General features: G+C 42.3%; 1 protein-coding gene across 1 annotated transcript in view; it reads left to right on the plus strand.

Moving 5' to 3' along the window:
* The window catches only part of col8a2 (collagen, type VIII, alpha 2), a 185,685-nt gene that overhangs the window by 1,583 nt on the left and 157,222 nt on the right, over positions 1-26,880 (plus strand). The gene's annotated exons all lie outside the window — the stretch shown is intronic.

Here is a 26,880-nt window from a genome sequence, read left to right on the forward strand (position 1 = left end):
TTTGGAATTTGTTCCCAGTACTTCTTATTTTAAAAATGATCAGTGAATATAACTCCTGAGCTGAGATCAAGGCAGACAAGGCAGGGGATTTCTACCTGGTCTGCGTCTCTGTGTGGGAGTCTGATTCTTCAAGGCTGGACTTATTCAGACAATAAATCTGCGAGCATTTTTTATGATGAAGGGCTGGGAATCACCTTCAGCCTATATGTTACAAGAAAGGAAGGTTCTTGATCAGTATCTTCTAACTCAGTCCCTGATTAAAAGAGGGTGCCAGTAGTGCAATCCAAAGAGAGAGAGGAGTGCAGTTTGTCGGAGCTTTTAAAACCTCAAGGCTAGAAATTGTAAAATGATGTGCCAATCAGACAAGGAAAATTGTGGATCAGAAATTAGTAATTGGCCAATAGTGGGTCTAGTGTTCTATTGGTGCGGGGTCAGTGCTCTAACTCTGCTGTGGATAATGGTGGTGTAAGTCAGCTGTGTTAAGCCTGTAATGTTCACATCTGTGCATTTCAGTCTGCTTCTTAAATACATTTCATGGACTGAAATTAACGTAGGAAGCAGATTTACATTCTGTTGCATTGTGTATTTATTGTCACCCACTGGACATGAATAAGCATTTATACTCTGGTTTCAAACAATAAACATTGAAGTGATGTCTGGGCTTAACTTGCTCTTAGCAAAAATGCACCCACCAGCTAACACTGACTACTGTTTCAGAAGTGTATAGATTACTAGTGTTTCTTACATTTTATCAAACAGCAATTCTCAATGCTGGCTCTCTGCAATTCTCTGAATGTATTAGTTGGCTGCATTCTGAACTGTTCCACAGGGTCCAGAGGAAACCTACAAGCCACAGTGCATTGAAAAACTAGCTACCAACTATACAATCACATGGTATAATTTATTTCCAGATGCTACTTTGCAGATGTTGAATTCCCATTGAATTTCATCATATTCCTTAAATGGCAATTAGTGTGCAGTTTTGGCTATGTCATTGCTTGATTACAATATAAAGGCCTTTTTTGTGATGTGTTTATTATTGTGTCTTAATGACAAAAATAATGGCTTCAAATATTTTATGTAACCTACTGTTGAAATCTGTACGCGATATCTTGTGCATGAAAAAAGCTCGCAATTGTATTAGAGAAACATGAGAAATGCAGATGTTGGAATCTTGAGAAAACATTGAGAAGCTGGAGGGACAACAGACTAAGGCAGCATCCATGGAGAGATTTGAACGGGCATCATCTGAGTCAGAACCCCTTGCCAAGACCAAGATGGGAAGGGGAACTATCAAGCATTAAAAGAGGGGGTGCGGGGCTGGGGAGAGGTCAAGAAGTAATGGGATATTGGACAATTTATCACTGTTACCCTCCAGAATGAGCAATCTGACTGCATGAAATCTGCTTTCTTTTGCAAATAACCATAAGATTGACTTGGGCATAAAATAAATAAATTCCTTAGAATTCAAAAGAAAAATTACATATTTCAGATGGAAACATTGTATTAGTGAGCTGAAATGAACTGGAGCACATTTGTTTTGAATTATGAAAGTTCCAGGTTTGCAACTACAGATATACTTTCTGAATGTAATTCCGACAAAGGAAAAAAACAGTTTTCAAGATCCTCTTGACGTTTAAAAACTACATTGCTTGTAATACTCAGTGGCCGAAGTGGGGATTGCTGCAAAGTACCAAAGGATTCATAGTGACTTTGTTTGTTGAAAGACTGGTTTTATATTAGAAAAAAAGGAATGTTCTGCCTGAAACATAATTAGATTTTATTTTATTTTCCCACGGATATTATTAATCTTAATGATGATCCAAACAGAGCTATACTGAATAAAACAAACCCATTGGCCCAGCTTGTCTTTGCCAGCATTTTCATCCAAACTAGTTCCATTTGCCAGAGTTTAGCCCATGTCCCACTATCCTTTCCTTTCCAAATGACTGTTGAAATGACTTTTAAACATTCTAATTGTACCTGCCTGTGCAGCTTTCTCCAGCAACTCATTCCATAGATGGTAGTAGTAAGAAGAGGTGATGGGAATCCTTTATGATTTGGCTGCGTTTTGCGGCAGCGGTAAAGTAGATACCTTTAATGAATGTGAGGTCGGTGGCCATGATGGACTTGGCTAGATTTGTCACTTTCTACAGCCTTCTGCTCTTTGAAATGTACTACTTCGCATTTTGGGATCTGGCAATGTTACCAAGACCATTATTTATTGTTATTGAGATTGTTGTGATGGTGGCTTTCTCTCCTTGAACCACTGCAGTCCTTCTCATGAAGCTATGCCCATGGTTGGGTAAGCAGTTGCAGGATTTAGATGTTGAAGGCACAGCAATATGTTTTCAAATGAGAATACTGTACCCGAATGGAGACCTACAGATGATAATGTTCCCATCTGCCTGAGAAGCATGATATATTTGGTGGTGATGGTCAGATCAGATTTCAGATTTTTTGTCAGAGCACATACAACCCTAAGATTCTTTTTCCTGTAGGTGAGGCAGAACTACCACTTACTGGCAGTGCAAAAAAAACTGTACTCAATGTACACATATAAACAAATAAATGTAAACAAACTGAATGAAAATAATCAATAAAGTGCAAAGGTAAGAGTCCTTAAATGAGTCCCTGATTGAGTTGATTGTTGAGGAGTCTGATGGTGGAGGGGAGCAGCTGTTTCTGAACCTGGTGGTGTGAGTCTTGTGGCCCCTCTACCTCTTTCTAGCAGTGAGTTGGGACCAACCACTGGGTGACATAGATCCTTGATGATTGCTGCTGTTCTCCGATGGCAGCACTCCCTGTTGATGTTGTCAATGGTGGGGAGGGTTATGGTCTGTGATATCCTGGGTGGTGTCCATTACCTTTTGCAGGGCTTTATGTTCAGGGGTGTCCAGACTGTAATGCAGCTTTCAACACAATTTCAGCCATACATCTTTAGAAATTTTCCAGGGTTTCTGTGTCATACCAAACATCTGCAAACTCCTGATCTTTCTTCATGATGCCATTGGTGGAGGACACTAGCTGAGTAACCACAGTGCATTTTGTACTTGGTAAGCACTGCAGACACTGCATTGGTGAGTCGATCACTGGTAAGTACCACTTGCCAGCAACATGTTCTATCTTTACCTGATCATTCAGAGTGGGATGATGGGTGTAAATTAATTAGACTGGAATTATCCTGATATATATATATATATATATATATGAACTGACCATGCCTCCACAATTTTCCACATCATCGGGTAGTTGCAGGTGTTGTAACTATACTGGAACTGTCTATATGCATGATAATTCTGGAGTGGAGATCTTCAGTGCCACTACTGTCTGGTCCTGTAACCTCTGCTGTTTTCATTCTCTCAAACCATTTCTCAATATTGCACATAGTGAATCAAACTAATTGAAGAATGACTGTGATGACGAGGAACATCCTCTCACCACTCCTGGCTGAACATAGTTATGGATACTTCCACCTTACTTTTAGCTCTTATGTTGAATCCAGAAATCCTTGAGATTGAGGACTTCTTTGTAAACTCTCTTTTGATTAACTATTTCATAAGAACTAGGAGCAAGAATAGGCCATCTGGCCCATCGAGTCTGCTTTGCCATTCACTGAGATCATGGCTGATCTGATGATGGGCTCATCTCCGCCTACCTGCCTTTTCCCATATCCCTTAATTCTCCTACTTCTTAAAAATTTGTCCAACATTGCCTTGAATATATTTACTGAGGTCGCTTCCACTGCTTCAATGGGTATTGAATTTCATAGATTCACCACCTTCTGGGAAAAGGAGTTCTTCCTGATCTTGATAATGACCTTCTACTCTTTACAATCCTGGTAGAACTACAGAGCTTTGATCTGATCAGATAATTGAGGGCTCTGTCCAGTCCTGTGTTAGAGCTTCTGCAGGTTGGCACTGGAGATTTAGGTATGGCTGACGCTGTTCCTGACTTGCCCTTTTGCACTCCTCTTTGAACTCAGCAACTTGATGGAAATAAAGTGTGGGATAAGCCGACAGATCCTGCTGGTGAGCAATTCTTCTGCGCTGAGGGTGGATAGGAACTTTTGGGTCCCCAGTTGTGATCTGTCAGACCCGTCTGAGTCCAACCTGTTCAGTCTGATTGTGGAGCTACATAATGCGACGAACAAAGCCTTAATCCTTTATCATGTTGGCTTATCAGCTGTAACTGCTCCCCTGTTTGAGGTCCCATGCACTCACTTCTTTTCGATCAATCTCCAGCCTTCATCCATTGTCTGTCTCGAGGTAGATGACAGACTGGTTTGGCAATCTCCTATCATTATTCTGCTCACAGTAAAATGCTTTGAGCACCTGGTTCCAATGATGGTCTGAAGCTTTCTTTATCTCAACCTTTGATTTCCTCAAAGGTAAGATAATAATTTTCAGGAGTTGCTGCAATAAATAATTTGCTCAAAGAAAGCCAATATGAAATATATTTATGACCATCAAGGGGATAGAGACTGATTTATCCAGTAGTGTTCACATTGTCTATTGTGTGCACTCAAATATAAGTGTGCAACCATATTTTCTTCAACCTAATTTACCACCAATCTACTGTAACAGCGGTGAGGTTTTTGGAATGTGTTATTGATCGTGCGATCACATGTACTTATACTTCAGTAACTACATTTTAATGTTTAATTTTCAACAAACCACTTGGCTCCAGACCTCATTCTAATGTTATCCAAACAAGATGACACTTTGTAGTTTTTCTCCGAGCATGTCATTGAAGGGAAATGCACAAAACATTTCATCATATCATCAGGACAGGAAGTCATCAGGGCAGTGTCCAACCACCTTCAGTTGCTTCAACAATTAATTCCTTGCGTTATAAGGTGAGAAGTGGGGATACTGACTGATGACTGGATAATGCTCAATCCCATTCACAACTTCACAGGAGGTAAAGTAATTTGTAGCCTCTTTTAAACTGCGGCACCTGTGTAGCCCTCCTCGGACCCACGTCCAATTACTGGGGCAAAGGTGCTGGAAGGACTTTTTAAATTGTCGGGGCATCTATTCATTAAATCAGCAACCCGACGATTTAAGGGGAATCTTGCCCCACAATGACGCGTCACGTACTCCAGATGTTCAGACGCTGGCTGCCTGGTGACGCACGCACATCAAGCGTTGACATCACCGGAATAAGCGGGTCAGCTATTTTCGTTTTCAAATTGCCTGTGGACGCAACCTAGGTAATTTTAACTGTGTTCTCTGACTGCCTCTGAGGTAGGTTGGTTTCCGATGGGGTTGGCTGGGTCAGACCCTTCTAACTGCCAGGTAAATGGGGTACTAACTGGGCAAGTTGCCCGGTTAACCCCATTTTACACAGCAGTTTGAAAGGGCATTGTGAGTAAATGTAGCAAGACAAGACAACATGTAAATGTAGCAAGACAAGACAACATGTAAATGTAGCAAGACAAGACAACATGTAAATGTAGCAAGACAAGACAACATGCAGTTATAGGCTGAAAATGTAAATGTAGCAAGACAAGACAAATGTAAATGTAGCAAGACAAGACAACATGTAAATGTAGCAAGACAAGACAACATGTAAATGTAGCAAGACAAGACAACATGCAGTTATAGGCTGAAAATGTAAATGTAGCAAGACAAGACAAATGTAAATGTAGCAAGACAAGACAACATGTAAATGTAGCAAGACAAGACAACATGTAAATGTAGCAAGACAAGACAACATGCAGTTATAGGCTGAAAATGTAAATGTAGCAAGACAAGACAAATGTAAATGTAGCAAGACAAGACAACATGTAAATGTAGCAAGACAAGATAACATGTAAATGTAGCAAGACAAGACAACATGCAGTTATAGGCTGAAAATGTAAATGTAGCAAGACAAGACAAATGTAAATGTAGCAAGACAAGACAACATGTAAATGTAGCAAGACAAGACAACATGTAAATGTAGCAAGACAAGACAACATGCAGTTATAGGCTGAAAAGTTACATTTGCACTCTAAGAGTGCCAAGCAATGACTATCTCAAACTAAAGGCAGCCTAACCACTTGAAATTCTATGGCAATATCATTGCTGAGTCTCCCATCATGTACCATTTTGTTCCACGAGCAGATCTCAAACTAAAGGCAGCCTAACCACTTGAAATTCTATGGCAATATCATTGCTGAGTCTCCCATCATGTACCATTTTGTTCCACGAGCAGATCACAAACTAAAGGCAGCCTAACCACTTGAAATTCTATGGCAATATCATTGCTGAGTCTCCCATCATGTACCATTTTGTTCCACGAGCAGATCACAAACTAAAGGCAGCCTAACCACTTGAAATTCTATGGCAATATCATTGCTGAGTCTCCCATCATGTACCATTTTGTTCCACGAGCAGATCACAAACTAAAGGCAGCCTAACCACTTGAAATTCTATGGCAATATCATTGCTGAGTCTCCCATCATGTACCATTTTGTTCCACGAGCAGATCAGTGTCTGGATCTCCTGTGGTAAATAACTCTTTTCCTATTACCTATATAAGGCACAAGTCAGTATGAGGGCAGTGACAACAATGTCCAAAAGCTTGAGTCATCCATGACCAAAACAGATGGCTCGACTGGCACCCCTCACTAGTGGTGTACAATAGCCACAGTCTTTATCCACAAAATGCACTGCAGTTATTTGCCTGGTCATTCCAATAGTGCCTTCCAAATCTGCCACGTCTACCAGAAAGGACAAGGGAGCACTACAGTTCCCCTCCAAGTTGAAACTGACCCCTCCCCCCACCCAGTATGGAAGTATATTGCTGTTCCATCATAGTCACAGAGTTCCAATCCTGCCCAATAGCATTGAGGGGGCATATTTAGCATGGTTTGCTCATACCTCCCAAGGGCAGCTAGACAAGGGCAAGAAACGCCACCCTTGGCAATGATGGCTGCCTGCTAAAGCTGAATGAATCAAAAACATAAACCATGCTGCATGGAGGGAGTTTTGGGTCAGGAGATTAAGATTAATTAAATTCTGTTTCTTCAGGAGCTAGTTGAAAACCAGCCTCAGGAAAATTATATAAAGATTGTCTACCATTTGACTCAACATTTTTTTTTGATTATTGGTCATGATTGGGCCAAGAAATATATTGTTGAATGGTTGTTTAAAAACGGATAATTTGAGCATGACCGATTGATGTTGTCAGATGTTGTGTTTCCTGTCTGAATATTAGGTTGGAACTGGCTGTCACGGGGTGAGGAACAGTGGACCATTGAATTACAGGAGGGATGTCTGTCATTAATCAATCTTCTGGGCTTCCAGCCTGTATTCAATTATTTGAACTTAGCCCAGGCCCTTCTCCAACTAACCTCCAACGAAAGAAGCAAGTGTTGCTACATATTATTCTTATGAGGTTGACAACTGGCCCTGGACATGTTGAACATACATCTTCTGTCCTGAATGCTTGTCAGTTATACAAAGGGAATGTAGATAGAGTGGTTGTTCACCATTTGTTCACAATGCATTGAAAAACTTTTCTAAGATTGCTTCATTCTTGAAGCATTACCTTTTTGTAAAAAAAATGTCTAAGAGTGTCCCTTCATTGTTTAACCAGAAGTCAGGAACTTGGCCATGTTCAACTTCAAACATTGGAAAATGTAAAGGTTGAAGACCCTTTATCAACACCAGGGAAGAGAGGAAAACAAATGGATTTCAAGTTGGAATGAGATTGTCGGGACGGGAATATCTGTATGCCCACTCACCCATTTGATCAGAGGGTTTCTTTGGTGTATTCACCTGGCCCATCTTATTTCAGATAACCCCTTCTTCCTGTCCACACCCTGCTCCATCTTTGCAACTTAAAAAACTAATTTTTTTTTTCTCTTTTCCTAGTTCTGACAAAGGTTTTCAACCTGAACAATTAACTCAGTTTCTCCCTCCACAGATTCTGCCAGGCTGCCAATTGCTTCCAATATATGCCTTTTTTATTTCAGATTTCTGGCATCTGTAGTCTTCTTTCTTTTTCATTTGTAAATAACTGACTCGGTTCACATGGTATAACATTGCCATGACATTTGTGGGTACCGAAAGGTGGGGCAGTGTTTCATTTCCTGCATTTAGTTCCATGGTGTCTCAGTTGTGTCATGTGAAGATTTGCAAACTGAGTTCAGCCTCTATTAATCTGAAAAGTCACTGAATTTTTAGCAACCCATGGGTTGTGGATTTGTTTCTAATTCATTGGACACTTATTTTGGCTTTTCCATATAACCATTCTTCAACACAATAGGAAATAATGGAGTCAGTGGTTTTGATGATAGAGTTGGCCGACTAATAATCTACATTTCATTATATTTTTGGAATTGGCATTTTTAAAACTCATTCCCAGATGCTCTCCTGAAGCGCTCTCTGTGCCGATTGAATTCCACTGATCATCACCTTCAGGCCAAGCCAATGAAGGAACAGAAGGCAGCCTACATTGTTTTGAGCTGGATTTGAGTGGCAAGTTGTGATAGTACGGATGCTATCACCAATGTGATAGCAGGACCACCAGCTATAACCCATGTGGTAATAGGCAGGTCGAAAGAGAGAATGCCATCATCTGGAAAGCGGTTATGGTTGCCCTCCGGTCCAAAGGGCTCCCCACCGCTCGTTGGCAGGACGTGCTCACTAGCGTCCTACATTCCATCCTCTCCCTCCTATGCATCACGACCAATGCCACTCCCCCGTGAAAGGATATTCTCTTTCCCGAGGAAATCTGAATTGGGAACAACCACGCTGGCATGGATAACGGTTCCTGGGCCTGTCTTCCTGCGACGCCACATCTGGTACTCAAAGGACTACCCTTTGGTTGACCGAGTGATGCTGCTCCATGTGAACCCGCATTATGCATACATTGAGTATCCGGGTGGGTGGGAGGACACAGACTCGGTAAGGGACCTAGCCCAAGCCGGATCGGACCCAGCAGTGCTCCCAACCCAACCTCCTACAAATCCTTCTCCCCTAGGTCACATGCTCAAACAGAGGAATCAGCACCACCCCATCAACTCAGGCCAGCCTGTCGACAACGCCGTTGGGGAATTGAACAAAGCAGTGGCCGCACCCAACGAGCCGCCAGTGACATGACTCCAGCGACCCCAATCCCAGCACCACAGTGGTCACACTGGACAATCAGGCCTCCTGACCGTTACAGCCCCTAACCTCCCACCAGTTCCCCCCCCTTTTTTTTTTACGGCCCTCCATTCACCCCGGGGTCAGTTCTCAAAGAAGGGGTGAATGTGATCATACGGATTCTATCACCAATATCTATATGTATGTATTGTGGTATAGGATGGTTGTGATTGGCTGAGAGTATAGTCACGCCTACTGGCAGGTCTTAAAGGGTTGCTCCTAGCCAGACCCAGATTATTCTGGACTGGTCGACCTACATGTGATATGCTCCAGCCATCTAGTTAATAAAAGCCTTGGTTTGGATCAACAGGCCTTTGATTCTTTCGACATGCACTACACAAGTTTCTTGTCACACTTGCCAAGGAAGATAGAGAAAGTAGTCGAAGGAGAATGAGCTTTCCTCACTCACCTCCTGACAGATGCTTGCAGAGCAGCTAACCCAAAGCAAGTTCAAAAGGCTCAGAGGAGAAGCCATTTGAACTTTAAGCCTGCATGCAACTCCTGGAAGCTGCGAATGGCTCAGCAATAATGTAACCTCCTGAGGGTCCTGGACAAATATCCTTCCCCGTGCTAAACAGGAAATCAGGAGATGATCTAAGCTGCTTGTCACCAGGCAGCAGGGTTGGAAGTGGTGGGTGAGCTAGGAAAGCGCAGTCTCAAATAAATCAATTGGGAGCAGGATTTATCAACATGCTTGTTCCTCCCAGCTCCACAAAGTCTTCCGAACTATTCCTAGCCTGTTGTCACTTTTCCAATCTATAACTCCCAAGATCCTTTCCTCACTTCCTCCCCTCCCATGTGCTCCAAGCAGAAGCTGCTTCTACACCAAGCAAAGAAGCCGAAAAGTGCCTGCAGTTTGTCACTCAGCGATGAGTACAGCCAGGACGTGACATCAGTTCAAGGTGCCTCTCTGTGGGTAGGTCCGGAAAGTAGTATGCTCCTTTGGGGCCAATTTTCAAATCTTCCACCTTCTCCTTCAGGGAAACAATTGATTCAAGTGCGCTCCGAGGTGGCATGGGTAGTGCATCAGTTAGATTTACAGCCGCGGCGTCCCAGATCCAAGTCCAGCCCTGTCTGAAAGGAGCTTGTACACTCTCCCTGTGTCTGTGTGGGTTTCCTCTAAGTTCTCTGGTTTCCTCCAACCCTTCAAAAATGAATGGGGGTTGAGGGGGTCATGTGATGGAGTAGTGGCTGGTCGGGGAAAGCCAGCCCTCCTCAGAGAAAATTTAAAAAAAGATTGAAAAACAACGAAGGAGAAAATATTGGAACTGGCAAGAAAATAAAGAACCAGTGGAGCACAAGGGGGAAAAAATATTCTTTTATCCAGACATTAGTTTTAAACTTTTAAAGAAATGAAAAGAGTTTAATTTAGCAAAAAATATACTATGGAAAAAAGGTTATAGTTTTGTGAAGTGGCATCCAGCAGTGTTGAAGGTATTTATCCCTGGTGGACAAATAGGGGTTGTGGATTAATTGGGTGTAATGGGCTTGTGGGCCAGAAGGGCCTGTTACTGAACTTTATGTGTAAATTTAAATTTTAAAAATGAAACCGTAAGCCTTCAGTTCACCAATAATAAACTTTCCTCTCATAGTCTGTGTGTGCAACTGATCTGAAAATATCAGTCTGTCATAAAACTGTGGAATGAATGCAAACATATGGACACTGAGCCATGAAAGGATAAGTACTCAAAGATTCTCCTGTCGCTGAGATCATTGCTTTTGAGTGTTTGGCAAATTATTGTAGACTATTTCTGTGAGCCAGGTTCCTGGGAGTTAAAGTTAAAGACTAAAAGTGAGATACATTTACCATCATTTTTAAAAATAAACAAAATGGTTTACATAGTTCGGCTCAGCGTCATGTGCTGAAGGAGCTGTTCTATGTTGTACTGCTCAGTGTCTATGTTCTAACACTTTTATTTTATTATGAGATCAATGGGCTGGTGCAGAAGCAGTGGGTAAATACAAGGAGCAACTGCATCAAACTTCGGCTGTGGCTAAAGCCCAAGGTCTCGGTCATAATAGATCACGGCGCCCAATATCATTTTACCTCCTATCCCACGGTCAAGCCTAAAAATTCAACCACAGGTTCACTCAGGTCTGTGGCTCACTGGAGAGTGCTTGAGAGCAGATACCAGCAGATGTTCATTTTGGGGGAATTAGAAGAGGGTTTCCTACTATGTTCCCCTGACATGAAGGGTGCCCACAGAACAAAACAACTTGGTTGTGGTAGCTATTTTGCTTTGTTTTGAAAATAAAGTGTTTCATTCTGCATAAAGCTGTTTCCTGCTTTCATACTAAAAGTTTTGAAAGAAGGATTTTGTTGACTGCTGCAAACAGCAATCAATGCTGCAAGATAACTTGCATTCAGCAGACAGTGGTTCCGTGTTGTCACGTTTCCCAAGGAAACAAGTGGCACTGCCATTCAAAACAAATCCAAAGTAAGAGACTCAGATTGGCTCCTTGGTGTTCACCCAGACTGTAAGCAGCAGTCTCCTGCCAACCAGCCAGAAGCTCAATGTGTTCATTGGCAGAGCAGCTGATTGATGTGTCGACCCACAGCCCTGCTCTCGCATTGAACCCACCTGAAAAAAATATCAAAGGCAAACCCTTAATCAAAACACTGAAAGACATTTTTAAAAACTCAACCTACTTCTGCTCGTAGAAAGCAGGCAGCACTGCCAACATCCTTGCTCTATAGATCCTGGATGCTTTTTGTGCAGTGAGATTGCATTAAAATTTTAAAAAGTTAAAATACCCTCATCTCTACATTTTATCAGTTGAAATTTCTGCTCTTCAGATTTTTTTTGTCTCAAAAATGATGACTTTTTAAAACTGAGTGAACAATTAACTGTCTCAGATTTACAATGAACCTTATGAAGTGATGCAGTCAGAGAGCTATACAGCACAGAATCAAGCCCTTTAGCCCATTTTGTCCATGCTGACCAAGTGCCTATTTAAGCTAATCCCATGCTTGCACATGGCTGTAAGCCTTCTGCCTGTCCAAATGTTTTTTATAATTGTACCTGCCTCTACCACTTCCTTTGGCAGACCGTTCCATAAAGACACCACACTCCATGTAGAAACAGCTGTCCTTCAGGTCTCTTTAAAATCTCGTCCCCTCATCCCCTCACACCTTAAACACTATGCCTTCTAGACTCTCCTACCTTGAGCTAAAGACTACGACAAATCATCTCATTTACGTCCTCCAAAATTTTGCACACCTCTAAAAGGTCACCCCTCAGCCTCCGATGCTCCAAAAGAAAGAATCCTGGCCTATCTCACCTGTCATCGTAACTCAACTCTGACTCTCAGCAACATCCTTGTGTTCCATTTTTGCACTTTCTTATAGGAAAGTTTAATAAAATCCAGGAGTCGCTTTGAGAAATGAAATATTTCTTGAACTAAATCAAATGACACCCTTTCAGTCACTTCCCTGAACAAACAATAAAACATGGGGTTTGGAAAAATGTATTTCACACTTGTACTCATGCACCCTTCGTTTCCAAAGGAAACTCACACCAGTGCTGCTACCCTCTGCTTTTCATGACTTATCCATACAAACTAGTCAATTAAGTCATTATTTTGTTGTAAGTCAAACTGATGATTAATACAGATAATCTTTCAGCCTCCCTTCCCCAAACACACAGGAACCTCTTATTCATGAATTGTCAATACCTTTCTTAATTTTGTGATTCAGTCAATCAACCAGTTCATCGCTTTTTTTCTGAGTTTTGATTGCTTTCACATTGATTGTTTTGTTAAAATATACAAGGGAAAATCAGTTCACCATCAATCATCCTCAACATGGTGGTGTTCTTATAGTCCAGTGGTTTTCAAACTTTTTCTTTCCACTCTTTTTTTGTGAGGTTTTTCAGTTGGTTGTTTTTCCAGACTCTTTTGTGTCGTCTTCCAAAGGCGCTATTTGCCTTGGCGAGTCTGTTGTCTATCTCATTGTCGATCCTTGCATCCGATGAAATGGTGCAGCCGAGATAGGTAAACTGGTTGACCGTTTTGAGTCCACTCACATACTGCTTTAAGTAATCCCTACGCCCTGTGATTAGTAAAGGATTACTTAAGGTGGTATGTGAATGGGAAGGAAAGGTTGAGAATTACTGCTCTTGACCCAAATGTTACTGAAATATTTTGCTTGAGAAAAAATGTCATTGACCCATTTCTTTTGGAGTTATGAAACCATGCACATAATGAGTTAATTAGATATGATTAAAATAGTGGTTTTCAAACTTTTTCTTTCCATTCACATACCACCTTAAGTAATCCTTTACTAATCACAGAGCACTTATAACATAAAGAATACTTAAGGTGGTATGTGAGTGGAATGAAAATGTTTGAAAACCACTGTTATTGTTGCTATCAAGCAGCAGTATTTATTGATTCTTGGTTTGTATTTCACCAGCACTTGTCTCTTTGGTACAAACCTGGATAACATTTTCTGAAATAGATGGGTATGGCTTGGTTTGAAATATATGCCTCTGAGTGTAGCATGGAGGAGCCTGGTAAAATTGAAATCAATAAGGATTCTGAGAAAACACTCCACTGATGGGAGTTACATAAAAGAATTCAGTTGTGGTTGGAAGTCAATGGCCCCAACCTCAGCATATCATTTCAGTTCTTAAGACATTGCCCTTGGTTCAGTCAACTTCAACTGGATCACCATTGATCTTATCATAAGGTCTGAAATGGAGATGGTGGTAACAATATCTGAGAATGAGCAGCTGGTGACAAGTTCAATGATGTTCTGATCGTCGAACTTCATCTCATGACCATTGCCAACAGTTCCACTATTGAGCCTCACTTTTGATTAAAGGTTAACCAGTTCAAATGAGAATGACGGGAGAATGAAAGCAGGATTATTATAGCATTATGTGAATGTGTGGACTATAGGGGCTGTTTCCATGTTGGACATCTCTAGATGGAATATTCTGATGTTCCATTGTGATGTTCACTATTCCTACTTAGGTAACTGGTCATCATTCTATCCAGTGTTTTATACTTTTTCACAACCAGTGAAATGAACTGCACAACTTACCAAGTCTTTTTTGACAGTACATCCCAGAAGGTCAGAGACAGGGCACGGCAACATCACTACCTCCAAATTCCTCTCCTGGACAATCATTGTCCTGACTTGGAAATATGTTACCATTTGTTTAGTATGGCAGTCATCAACATTGTGAGGACAACTTCATCACATGTGCACCAGCACCCTTCAAGAGTAGCTTGGAATGGGCATTAAAACCATGCCTTGCCAGTGATACCCATGTTCCAGCAAACTAAAACAAAAGGCAACTAATTCTCAGGGAGTGTGAGTGATAGACAGGAACATTTAACCTATCATCATGCAGTGTCAGAAACTGATCATTTTGAGCCATATTCTCCTCATTAACAAGGATCAACATTGAATATGCATCTAGGTTGCACACTAATACAATCTCTATTATGTTAATGGTGGATTACATCCACAGTGTGAGTCTAAATTTCCAGAAAGCACTCACATTTGGCATCTACATATCCATTCCCCTCAACCTTATGTCAAACCAAAAACACCAAAGTAAACTTACTTCTAAACTTTCCATATAACGTACTGTGCCCAGATATTCTCTGTAAGTAACCAAACTTTTTAACCATTTTTGTTTTAGAAACTGCAATATCAAATTTATTTTTCTATCATCAAGGATTGTCTGCTTTAAATGCTGGGAACAGCCGAAGTATTTGGCATGGAATTTGGCAGGTTAAAGCTTCAAATGTAGCTCTGTATCAGATCTGAGTCCAATGGAAGGTGTATGCTTGAAATGTTAACTTGTGCAAGAGTCGTTAAATGCTTCCTTATTTTTCTGCTTCAGATTTCCAGTAACTACACTATTGATTTTTTTTCCATTTTTAAAATTCTGCTGTGGTATAAAGCAGCCATACATGCTGCTGGCAGGACCACTGGTTTTTGTTGTAGAATTTGCTCTCCTATTTCATTGAAGATTGTTATGTTTCTTGCATTAAAACAGAGATCAGACTTTAAGAGTACTCTGGTGTCTGTGAAGCAATTTGGAATGTCCTAAGATAGTGAAAGGTGTTATTTATATGCAAAGCTTACTTTAATTGTTAAATAGTAAATATACAAAACTAATATTTGCAGTACCTTCTTTTCCATTGGACTCATCTAAGGCTACAGACAGTAAACGGAGATATAATGAAACCTTGTTGAGACTGATCACCTGATTCTGAGTCTATATATTATTCAAGAGGATTATAATTCTTGAGGGCGTTCATGGTTTTCTTTGATTGAGAAATTTTATCATTCTCAATGGTGCTTTAGATTTTATTGCAATAAGCAGCTTTGCACCACCGAATGTGAGTTTTATTTCAACACTGCAGTTTTTAGTGATTAAGTTCAGCCACAAGTTAATTTTAAATCTCAGTGATCTGCTTTTAAATGAGCTTTTGTTGTCAAAGAGGGTTCAAATGACTGGAAGTCCATGAAAATCAAACTTACTTATAAAAGGTCGAAACTAAAATTAGACAAAGCTATCCTCCATTTCAGAAGGGGCATGAGGAAAATATCAAATGCAGCCAAATGGAGAAATCATAGATTTCTATTTTGTAGAAACTTAGATTTTTTCTGAGCTGTCTTTTTCAACTTGGTCAAATGCATCTCAACCATGTAATGAGTCTGGAGACTCATGCCCAGGAGGTGGACATTTATTTGCTCCTTGTGATTAAACTAAACCAGCCAAGTCTACAACAGGAACTTGTCTCTCATTTTACCAAATTCTCTGTAATCTGGCAAACAAAAAGATTGTTGAGATAATGGTGGCGATGGAAATCTCCTTTGCTTGTCTGTGTGGATTTTGGCTCCATATCTAGCACGTCAATAAAATTATTTGCCCAGCCAGTAGGGGCTGGGGGTGAGGGCTTACTGAACAATTGCAAGGATGATGACGTGCAATGAATCTGTGTCTATATGACCTGAGGAATAAGTGAACAGTGCGGGGAACTTACAAGCAGCCATTAAGTCTGAGAACACCACATGGTACCCCAGTCTAATCATCACCCAAATAATCGGTGATTATTCAAATAGAGTGAGTCACCCCACTCCTAAACACTGGGCTTTTTGGATGTTGAATACAGTGTGTTAGCTGCAATAGTGGAGATATGATTTCAGATTTCAGATTTATTGTCAGAGTGCATACATGACATCACATGCAACCCTGAGATTCTTTTTCCTGTGGGCGAGGCAAAAATGACCACTTATTGGACAAGAAAAAAAAACTGTACCCAATGTACACATGTAAACAGATAAAGTAAACAAATTAACTGTGCAATACAGAGAGGAAATAAAGCAGTAAAGTGCAAAAAGCCCTTTAATTAGTCCCTGATTGAGTTTGTTTTTAAGGAGTCTGAGTGTGTAGTTAAGGTATGAAACCAGCACAGTGAATTGGTTTAATCTCTATGGCCCTGGAAAGAGTGTTACATCCGCTTGTGCCCTTCCCAACAAGGAGTCTGCCACAACACACACTGCAAATGTGTACATCCATAGCAGCCAACCCACTGGCTCAAGCATTGGTGGCCATAGTGCACAATTCGAGTTCTTTGCAGCCAAAGTTTCCAGTCTGGAAGTAGATCAGCTTTTATGATTAATAAAAACTGATCTACTTATTAATGACGATAAACATTTCAACATAGGGAGTTGGTTTATTTTTTTGTCTGCCACAAAGTATGGGTAGGGGCTGTTGGTGGGGTTGGATAAATAGTCCCCCACTTTACTTTGAGGGAGTAGTTATTAATTTGAAATAGTTTGCCGAGGTTGTGTATAAGAGTCACAGAGTTTGAAGAATCTGGCATTGGCGAGGAGTGCGGTGTGTTCGGCTGTGTGGCGGCCGGCACGTGGCCCACTCAATTGGACATTCCCCGCATGATCACCTTGGGACTGGTGACACTACAGCACAGAGGTCAGGAAAGTGCTGGAATTGTGACAAGTAATGGGAGTTCCACACCATTATACATGACACATAAGGGAATGGGCCTTCCATGAAGAACAAATACAAAAGCTTCTCAGTGGAAATCTGGGTATTGGACACACACGATATTCTATGTCAGGCATTTTTAGTTACAGAAAGATCAGCCATTTGTGGTGGAAACGCTTCATGGAAAGATTGCTGTAGTAAACAATGGAGAATTGGTCAATGCGAAAAAATTAAAAATGAAGGTACTATGTCATGGAGTTGGCTTGTCAACCAGCACAGATCGTGAGCTTATCATGCAACTTCTGCCTCTGACGCCACCAAAGGAGAAAGCTAATACACCAGACTGGATGGCCAGGATTAGAAATTTAATGACTGCAACAACACCTACCTCCTATTCGATATTACTAATGTATAAAGATGTCATCTATGGTGTCCATGACCCTTATGGAAATTGTCCCTTGTGCATAGGCTGCCTTGTACCTGTGTCCAAGCTACAAACATTTCAACATAAAATTAGAGAGGAGAAACAAACATCTGAAGTATAAAATGAAAATGAAAATAAAAAGCCGCAGCTGCAGCAAAATATGAAGAAAAAACAGAAAATGCTGGACGTGCTCAGCAGGCCGGCCGGTGCCTGTGGAAAGAGAAACCGAGTTAATGGCTCAGGTATTAGTCCCTTCATCAGAACTGGGTAAGAGAGAATAGATTGGATGCAGAGAAGGTGAGGGGTGGGTGGGATGGCTAGAACAAAGGGGACCATCATAGCTGAGGTGAGTAAGTGCAGCAAATAATGCTTCTTTGTTTGCATTGAGTTACCTATGAAAAGGCAATGGGTAATGTTCAGCAGGCCAGACTATACTAATAGAAAGAGTAAAACTGAGTGAACTTTAGGCAATGCTTTCTTTCTTTCTGTCTGGATCAGAACTGTCCATTTCTTCCTGTTTTTCTTCCATGGCAGTGATTCTCAACCTTTTTTTACCACTCACGTACAACCTTAAGTAATCCCCTACTAACTACAGAGCACTGATGGCATAGGATGGTAAGGGATTACTTTAAGATGGTTTGTGAATAGAAAATAAAAAGGTTGAGAACCACTGCCATGGAAGAAAAGCAGGAAGAAATGGCCAGTTCTGATCCAGACAGAAAGAAAGCGATGCGTAAAGTTGGAGAATTTGACATTGGTCTGGAACTCTGTGACATGCCAAACTGAAGATGAGCTGCTGTTTCACAGGCGTGCATTGAGTCCCATTGTTGCAGTGCAGATGGGTCTGAATGGGAGTGGAATGGACAAATAAAGTGATGAATAAGTGAGGTCTTCCATTCCAGAACATCAAAGATGTCCTCTTCCTTCAAAAAATGTGGCTTCCCCTCTAATGTCATCAATTCAACCCTTACTTGCATCTCCTCTATTTTCCATGCATCTGCCCTGGTCCCCTCCACCCCAAGATACAATAAGGACAGGATTCCCCTTGTCCTCTTCTAACACCCCACTTGCTTCCACATCCAACATACTATTCTCTGCAATTTCCACCACCTACAATGTGATTCCACCACCAGACACATCTTCCCTTCTCCTCCCTCTCTGCCTTCTGTAGGGACCACTCCCTCTGTGACTCCCTTGTCCACTCATCCCTTCCCACTAATCGCTCCCTTGGTACCTAACCATGTGGCCAGAATAAATGCAACACATGCATCCACACCTCATCCCTCACCACCATTCAGGGCCTCAAACAAGTGAAGCAACATTCCACTTGTGAATCTGCAGGGGTCACCTACTGCATCCAGTGCTCCCGCCGTGGTCTCCTCTACATCTGAGAGACTGGACACAAACTGGAAGATTGCTTCATTGAGCACCTTCTTTCTGTCTGCTGAAATAACACAGACCTCCCAGTGGCCAACCCTTTCAATTCCACAACTGTTTACCACACTGGCATATCTATCCATGGCCTCGTGCACTGCCAAACCGAGGCTACCTGCAAATTGGAGGAACACCTAGTATTCCGTCTGGGCACCTCCAATCTGATGTCATTGACATCAGCTTCAGCTTCTGTTGGGATCCTCCACTCTCTCTGTCTCTCCTTTCCTCCAGTACCCCTCCCCATTATTTCTCAGCTTTTTTTCTCTTCTGCCCTCCCATTCATATGTATCTATGACCTCTTGCCTGTCAGCCTATGCTCCTCTCTCTGTCCCTTCTTCCCTCCTCTCCTTTGCCACTTTTTTATTCTGCTCTTTGCTCATACCTTGATGAAAGGCTCAGATGTGAAATGTTGGTTATATCCTCTTGCTTCCCATAGACACTGCATAGCCTGCTGAGCTTCTCCAGCACTATTGTGCATTGCAATAAAGTGATAGGCAACCAGCAGCTCAAGATCACTCCTGCAGCTGAACGCAGGTGATCCACAAAGCAACTCTGAGGTTGATTTCTCTAATGAGAAGACTGCAAGGTGAACACCAGGTGTCGAACAGTCAACCAGAAGAAGGACTCGCGATGGTGGAAAGGACGGAGGTGAAGGGAGAGGTGTGGTTTCTCCAGTGGTTGTGTGGGGACTTAACCCAGACACAGGAGCATAGTCTTAGTTTAGTAAATGGCAGGTCCCTAAGGAGCATTGACATGCAGAGGGATCATGGGGTGCAAATCCATAGCTCCCTGAAAGTAGCCACATAAATGGATAGAGTGGTTCGTAAGGTATGCCTTCATTGGTCGGGATGTTGAATGTAAGAGCTGGGAAATCATATTGCAGTAAAAACACAATGCTGGAGAAACTCAGCTGGTCAAAGAGTGTCCTTTATATAGCAAAGGTAAAAGTACATAACTGACATTTCAGGCTTGACCCCTTCATCAAGGTATGGAAAAATGTCGGCAGGTGTCGGAACAAAAGATTGGGGGGAGGTGTGGTTGCAAAGGCAAGAGGTGATAGGTGGAGAAGGGAGGGAGGGGACAGCAGCGATCAAGGGGAGGAAGGATGGCTAGGTGAATAGAGAAGGCAGCGGGGAAGAGAGCTGGAAAGAGGAAAGGAAGGGGGAAGAGGAGAGTAGGTCAGCAGAAACCGGAAAAGTCGATGTTGATGTCACCTGGCTGGAGAAGGCATCAAGTGTTGTTCCTCCAATTTGTGGGTGGTCTTGGTGGACAGACACATGAATATGGGAGTGTGACACAGAACTGGCTACTGGTGTGGATGGAGCAAAGGTGCTCAGCGAAGCAATCTCCCAATCTGCGCCCAGACTCTCCAATGTAGAGAACGCCACAAAGGGAGCATCAGATGCAGTAAATCAGTCCTGCAGATGCACAAGTGAAGCGTTGCTTCACTTGAAAGCCACCGGACCATGGTGAGGGAGGAAGTGTGGTGCCTCCTGTAGCCATGGGTGGGGGGTGGGGCAATTAGTGGAGAGGGATGAGTGTACAAGGGAGTCATGGAGAGAGCAGTCTCTACGGAAGGCAGAGAGGGGAAGATGTGACTGATGGTGGGATCCTGTTGCGTGCCAGAAATTCCAGAGGATAATATGTGGGATGCGGAGGCTGGTGAGGTTAAGGGGGATTCTATGCTTGTTGTGTCTGGGGACAAAGGGGGTCAGGGCAGATGAGTGGGAAATAGCAGAGATGTGGTTGCAGTTGTATAAAACTACAGTTAGGCCACATTTTGAGTATTTTGTGCAGTTTTAGTCACAACTCTGCAGGAAAGAGGCTTTGTAGAGGGTGAAATGGTGGCGTGGTTAGTGGAGCAGTTAGTGCAATGTTATTACAGTGGTAGAGACTCGGGTGCAAATCTGACACTGTCTATAAGGAGTTTTTATGTTCCGCCCGTGTCTGCACGGGTTTTCTGCAAATGCGACCGTTTCCTCTCACCCTTCAAAAAATGCACCAGGGTTATAGATCAGTCAATTAGATGCAATTGGGCAACATGGGCTCGTGGGCCAGAAGGGCCAATTACCATCCTGTACGTCTAAATTTTAAAAATAGAGGCTCACCGGGATCTTGCCTGGATAGGAGAACATTAGCTGTCAGGAGAGGTTGCACAACTTGGGTTACTTTCTCTGAAGCGACAGAGGCTGAGGGATGACCTGATAGACGTTTTTATAAAATTATGAAGAGGTACGGGTGGTAGTTAGAGTCATTTCGGTGGGTTGGAAATGTTCAATACTTGAACGTGTAGCTTTAAGGTGAAGGGGGAAAGCTTAAAGGAATTTTGCTTGGATATTTATTGTCCCCTGTGGAAGGTGGTGGAAGCAGATAAGCCAGCAGTGTTTAGGAGCCATTTGGATAGACACATAACCAGGCAGGGAATGAAGGGATAAGGAACATCTACAGGCAGATGTGTTTGGTTTGATTTGGCACCATGGATGACACAGATATAATGAGCCAAGGAGCCAGTTCTCATGCTATTCTGTTCTATGCTTCTGTCTCTAATCACCACATTTGGTCTCATCCTATCAGAGATATTCTCTTTGTTCTACTTATCCCTCCTTCATCTTCTCTCCAGCTATTTCCCTCTCTCCCATTTTGTCAAAGGGCTTCAGACTTGAAGTATTCATTCACTTTCTTTCCATGGATACTGCCTGAAGTGCCAATGGTTTCCAGAACTTTCTGTTTTTATATCTGAGTGAGCACATTGAAGCCCTTGGGTCCATGCCCATACACACGCATTGTCTTTCATTCTTGCGGTCTAATCCAAGTGTTCTTAATTTAAATATGAAAATTTATGCTCTTTCCCAAATTGGGGCAAGACCAGTGGAAATGACCAGTGGCAAGCAGGAACCATATGAGCATTTAAGATAATTTAATCAGTTGATCAACAATTGCGCAGGGGTATTGGCGCTGCACAATTGCTCAGCAAAAGGAGGGTTCGATAGCCCCTACATGTTACCCTTGGGCAAGGTGTAGTACCTATTTAGCCTTCCAATCAGGGTCATGTGAAGCAATGTGGTGGATGGTTTTTACAATCAGATTCTACAAATTGGAATTTATGGTTGTAAAACTAAAAACGCTGGGCAGATAAATCTGCTGATTGATGGCCAGGTAAACCCACCCAGAATGGACACTGAATTGATGGCCAGGTAAACCCACCCAGAATGGACACTGAATTGATGGCCAAGTAAACCCACCCAGATGGACACTGAATTGATGGCCAGGTAAACCCACCCAGAATGGACACTGAATTGATGGCCAGGTAAACCCACCCAGAATGGACACTGTAACTGAAGAAGGCATTGGGAAGCCACTTCAGTATTTTTTTCCCATGCATGTTCATGAACTCAACATCGGCCACGATTTCAGTTCAAAGAAGGAGCCTTCACCGAAGAATGAGGGAAGCAACAAGTACAATTCAGTGGGTCAGAGATTGTGATAGATGGAGAGGCACGATCGCCCATGCCGAAAGGCGAGGCACCTGAATGAAGGTCATTTGGAAGTTTGGAAGATTAAAGATGGCTATCTGGATCAAACAATTGAAAAATGTTTGGTTTAAATGCCTATAGTTGTAAATCAGGTAAATTAAGGTAGGATTTCAGGGATAGGATTGGGGAGACCTGCAGAGCAGAGGGTTGGGGGTTGTGGATCAGCAAGGAGGGACCAGTCAGGTTTGATGGTTAGTCCCATTTAAGCACTCAGGTCCGTAGAAGGGCCAAGCTGACAGGATCGGGAGGTTAAAAAAGTTGGAAGAATTGTCAGTGCAACGTCAGCTGCCAAAGGCTGTGGTGGCTTGGGTGATTGTTTAGCTGTGGGTGTGGTTAACTGATGGAGAGTTGAGAGGGTGGGTGAGTGAGCGGGATGCTTTGTGTGAGTTCAGAGGGGGTGGGCACCCCAGAAGGATAGCAAGGTGGCTTTGTCACCTGAAGAGGACCCAGTGGGTTTTGGGTGGCTTCAGAAGTTCTACTATAAGCAATGTGGAAGCAAAGGTCACGTGCTGTGAAACCAGTTTCTGCAGGTATGTTCCGTGCCATCTGTGGGTCACGGGTGCATGGAGGAACTCTCAGAAGTGAGATGTGTGATCTCTTCAGGAACATCACTGAACCTGTCCGATTCCTTCATGCGTTAACACACCAGATATACTGAGATCCCTGAAGAAAATTCATGTACTGTGCAGATGGCAGTAAATCCTTGATTTTCCTGTATATTTTATTTATCATTGCAATTGAAAACTGTAAGACATAAATATGGCCACGTTGTCCATTTTCTAGGCAGCCAAATTAGTTTTGTATGTTTCAAAACAAGTGGAAAGTCTTTCACGATGTGATGCTACCTCACAGTAGCTCCTTTGTTTAAGTTTAAGAGATAATAATGTTTCCATTGACAACAGAAGATTACGATGATACTGTCATGCAAGGGGGAAAGCATTTACAACCACATGACTACTTTTCTGCTAAGCATCTTTGGTGACCTAATGCGCTCAAACTCTCCTACTGAAGTTATGAAAATCTCTTCACACTTACCAAAATCTGCACGACTGCATTTGTCACCTTAGCTGCACTGTTATGGGAAAGCTGTGAGCTGTGATTTTCTTAAAAATAAGATGTACAGCATGGTAACAGGCCCTTCTGGTCCACAAGCCAGTGCCGTCCTATTCCACCCAATTAACCTACAACCCAGTACATTTTTGAGGGGTACAAAGATGCAGACGTTTTGGGATAAGATTATTCTGGAAAATCATTATAGATATCAAATCAGTTAAGACTGTGAAGTTTCCTCAGAGAATGGGGAATGGGGGCTAGCAGAACTGCCTCCCATAGATCCATCATCGTGAGTTTAATCCCAACCTCTAGTTCTGTCTGTGTAGAGTTTGAACATTCTCCTTGTGACTACGTTCTTTCCTTCCATTTCCTCCTACATGATGGTCGGTTATTTACCGGTACCTCTTGTAAATTACTCCCGAAGAGTATCGGGGAGGAGATGATGGAAATGTGGGGAGAATGAGTTACAGGGATATTAGTGGAGGTTAGAATCGCTCTGACACAGACTCAATGGCTTTCAGTGTCACGAGGAAACATGGTCAAAGATGGAGAGGTTACCAGCAAGCTGGCATGTGATCTGGACTGAACAGGGAGGGAATGAACTTGTCTCTTGGGAAACAAAAGCCGAGAACTATGCTGGTTCTCGCATCAACTGGAACTTGATTAATATATCCCAAATGTTTCACAGGATTATTAGCCCATACAAAGTTGTAACAGCATTTGTCACTGAACTACAGGGAGAGCAAGAGGGATATCAGGAGGGGGAGTTCACCAGGAATTTGAAGTGATATATTATGAGGAGCATCTGGAAGAAGGTTGTAAATTCCAGATCTGGGAGAACAGGAGGTTGATAATGCAGCAGCTAATGGAGATCATATCAAACTATTATAAAACCAGTTATAAGTGTCCTTGGAGTGCTTAAATGGGAAGCATTTAAATAAGGGGTAAACATTTATTTTTACAGCTTAATATGTCATCTCAACATTTATCATTAAAATTGTTTCAGTATTCCTGTATAACATGGTTATCATACAATTGTACCATAAAATTGATGCCAACACACATAAGAATACTAAGTGAAACATGAAAGTCTGCAGATGAGGACCTCAGCAGGTCTCACAGTGTCCATAGGAGGTAAGTATATATAATTGATCTTTCAGACCTGAGCCCTTCCTCAAGATATGAGTGACAAACCAAGGTCTCCTGTAAATGATGTCCATGGCCTCATGCACTGCCAAACCTAGGCCACCCAAAAATTGATGGGCAACACCTAATATTCCATCTGGGCACTCTCCAACCAGATGGCATTAACATTGACTTCTCCAGTATCTGTTGGACCATTCTCCATTTCCCCCTCTCCTCCCCATCCCTCTGTGGGACTGTGCTCCTCCCCTGACCCTCCCTCCACCCTTTTATTCAGAAGCCTGCCCACATTTTCCTCAGACCTTGAAGGGCTCAGGCCTGAGCCCTTTGCTGCATAAAATATGCGGGTTGACCTGCTGAGTTTCTCCAGTTGTGTTTTTTACTTCTATCACGGCATCTGCAGACTTCCATGTTGTATTCATGACTAACTCCCCAGCCTCTTAATTCAGGTGCCTCCCTGCTTTTTACTCATCCCTTGAGGAGGGGCTCAGGTCCAAAATGTCGGTAATATAGCTTTACCTCCTGTGGATGCTACGAGGCCTGCTGAATTCTTCCAGCATTTCTGTGTTTATACCATAAGGTTATTAATGTTTGAATGTCTTCCTTTATGGAAATGCACCTCTGCTGCCAAGGGAATAACATTTGTTGAATAATCATTAATAACAATAAACTTCCTAAATAACGGTTTGCACCAGTTCTGATCACTGTTTCTTCTTTGGCTTGGCTTCGCGGACGAAGATTTATGGAGGGGGTAAATGTCCACGTCAGCTGCAGGCTCGTTTGTGGCTGACAAGTCCGATGCGGGACAGGCAGACACGGTTGCAGCGGTTGCAGGGGAAAATTGGTGGGTTGGGGTTGGGTGTTGGGTTTTTCCTCCTTTGCCTCACTGTACTCACATGCTAATGCCTCATTATCAGCAGTTCGTACATTGTGCAGGATTAGTAAGGCCACTTGATACACCATTCAAAACATCCAGTCCAAGCACAGCTGGAATTTAAATTTCTCCCCTTCTTAGAAGCCAGCCACTGCATTACAGCCTAATCTCTGTGATTCATGAAACACTTTCACTATGACAGCTGTTACCACAGCTTTATTTATTCACTGGAAAGGACTCATTAAACTTTACTCAACACTGATTTGATTTTTTCTGCAAAACAAAATACGCTGGGGTAGCCTTTTTGTTTTTTGTTAACCAGCTTGAGGTGTTCTGGCAGAAACTCAGCCATTTATAATGGCACCTTTGTGGGGAGACTGGAAGTGGCTGTCTGAACAGCAGTTTAATTTGGGTGGATCTAACCTTTTTTTTTAGAAGAACTAACCATGGGGGTAGGATTTTGCCATCTTGACCTGTCCCAGGGCTTTCTGCTACAGCTCATTAATGACTGGGCCCAGTGATTCCTGTATCTCACTGCCTGTACTGGCAGATTTAACCTTAACATGGCTCTGTAAGTTTTTCATGATTTATTTAAGCCCATTTTCCCAGCTTTCGTCCAAGCAAGATTTGGAGTGCATTTAATTTGAAAGACGTGAACATTTGTACTCAAAGAAATGGAAAAATATTCCAACTATTGAAAGGTTAATATTTAACTATTTTTAGAAATAAAATTAAGTAAGGAGTATTAATAGTGTAGACAATATAAGGCACAAACTGCTCTCTGTAGATTGAACTCCCCCCTTGCTCCAAGAGTCTCTTTTGAATGTCGTTTGACCTGATCCCCACGATGTAGGCGTACCGGATCATGTCCTCGGTGTACTCTGCGGCAGACACAGTCTTGCATTCAAAGTCCCTGCTGAGTGCTTGCAGGGCCCGAAGAGCATATTCAGTTCCATTGGAGTCATTGAGCAGGGGGAGGAGGGAATTGGTAGCTGATATTCACACCTGCCTTGACCAAACTTTGATGGAACCTGAAACATTATCTCTGTTCCTCTCTCCTCTCTGCTACCCGATCAATTGAACATTTCAGCATCTCCTGTTTATTTGTTTTATTACAGATGCACATGATAAGACCATAAGGCATAAGAGCAGAAATAGGCCATTCAGCCCATCAAGTCTGCCCCAAATTCAATCAAGAGCTGATCCATCTTCCCACTCAGCCTCATAGCCCCCTCCTCAGCGCAAGACAGTTGAACAGTATGGATCTGCCGTTGTTCTTAAGTGAATAAAAGCCTATTCGAGTAAT

This window comes from Narcine bancroftii, chromosome 8 (assembly GCF_036971445.1).
Source record: "Narcine bancroftii isolate sNarBan1 chromosome 8, sNarBan1.hap1, whole genome shotgun sequence".
NCBI classification, from domain to species: domain Eukaryota; kingdom Metazoa; phylum Chordata; class Chondrichthyes; order Torpediniformes; family Narcinidae; genus Narcine; species Narcine bancroftii.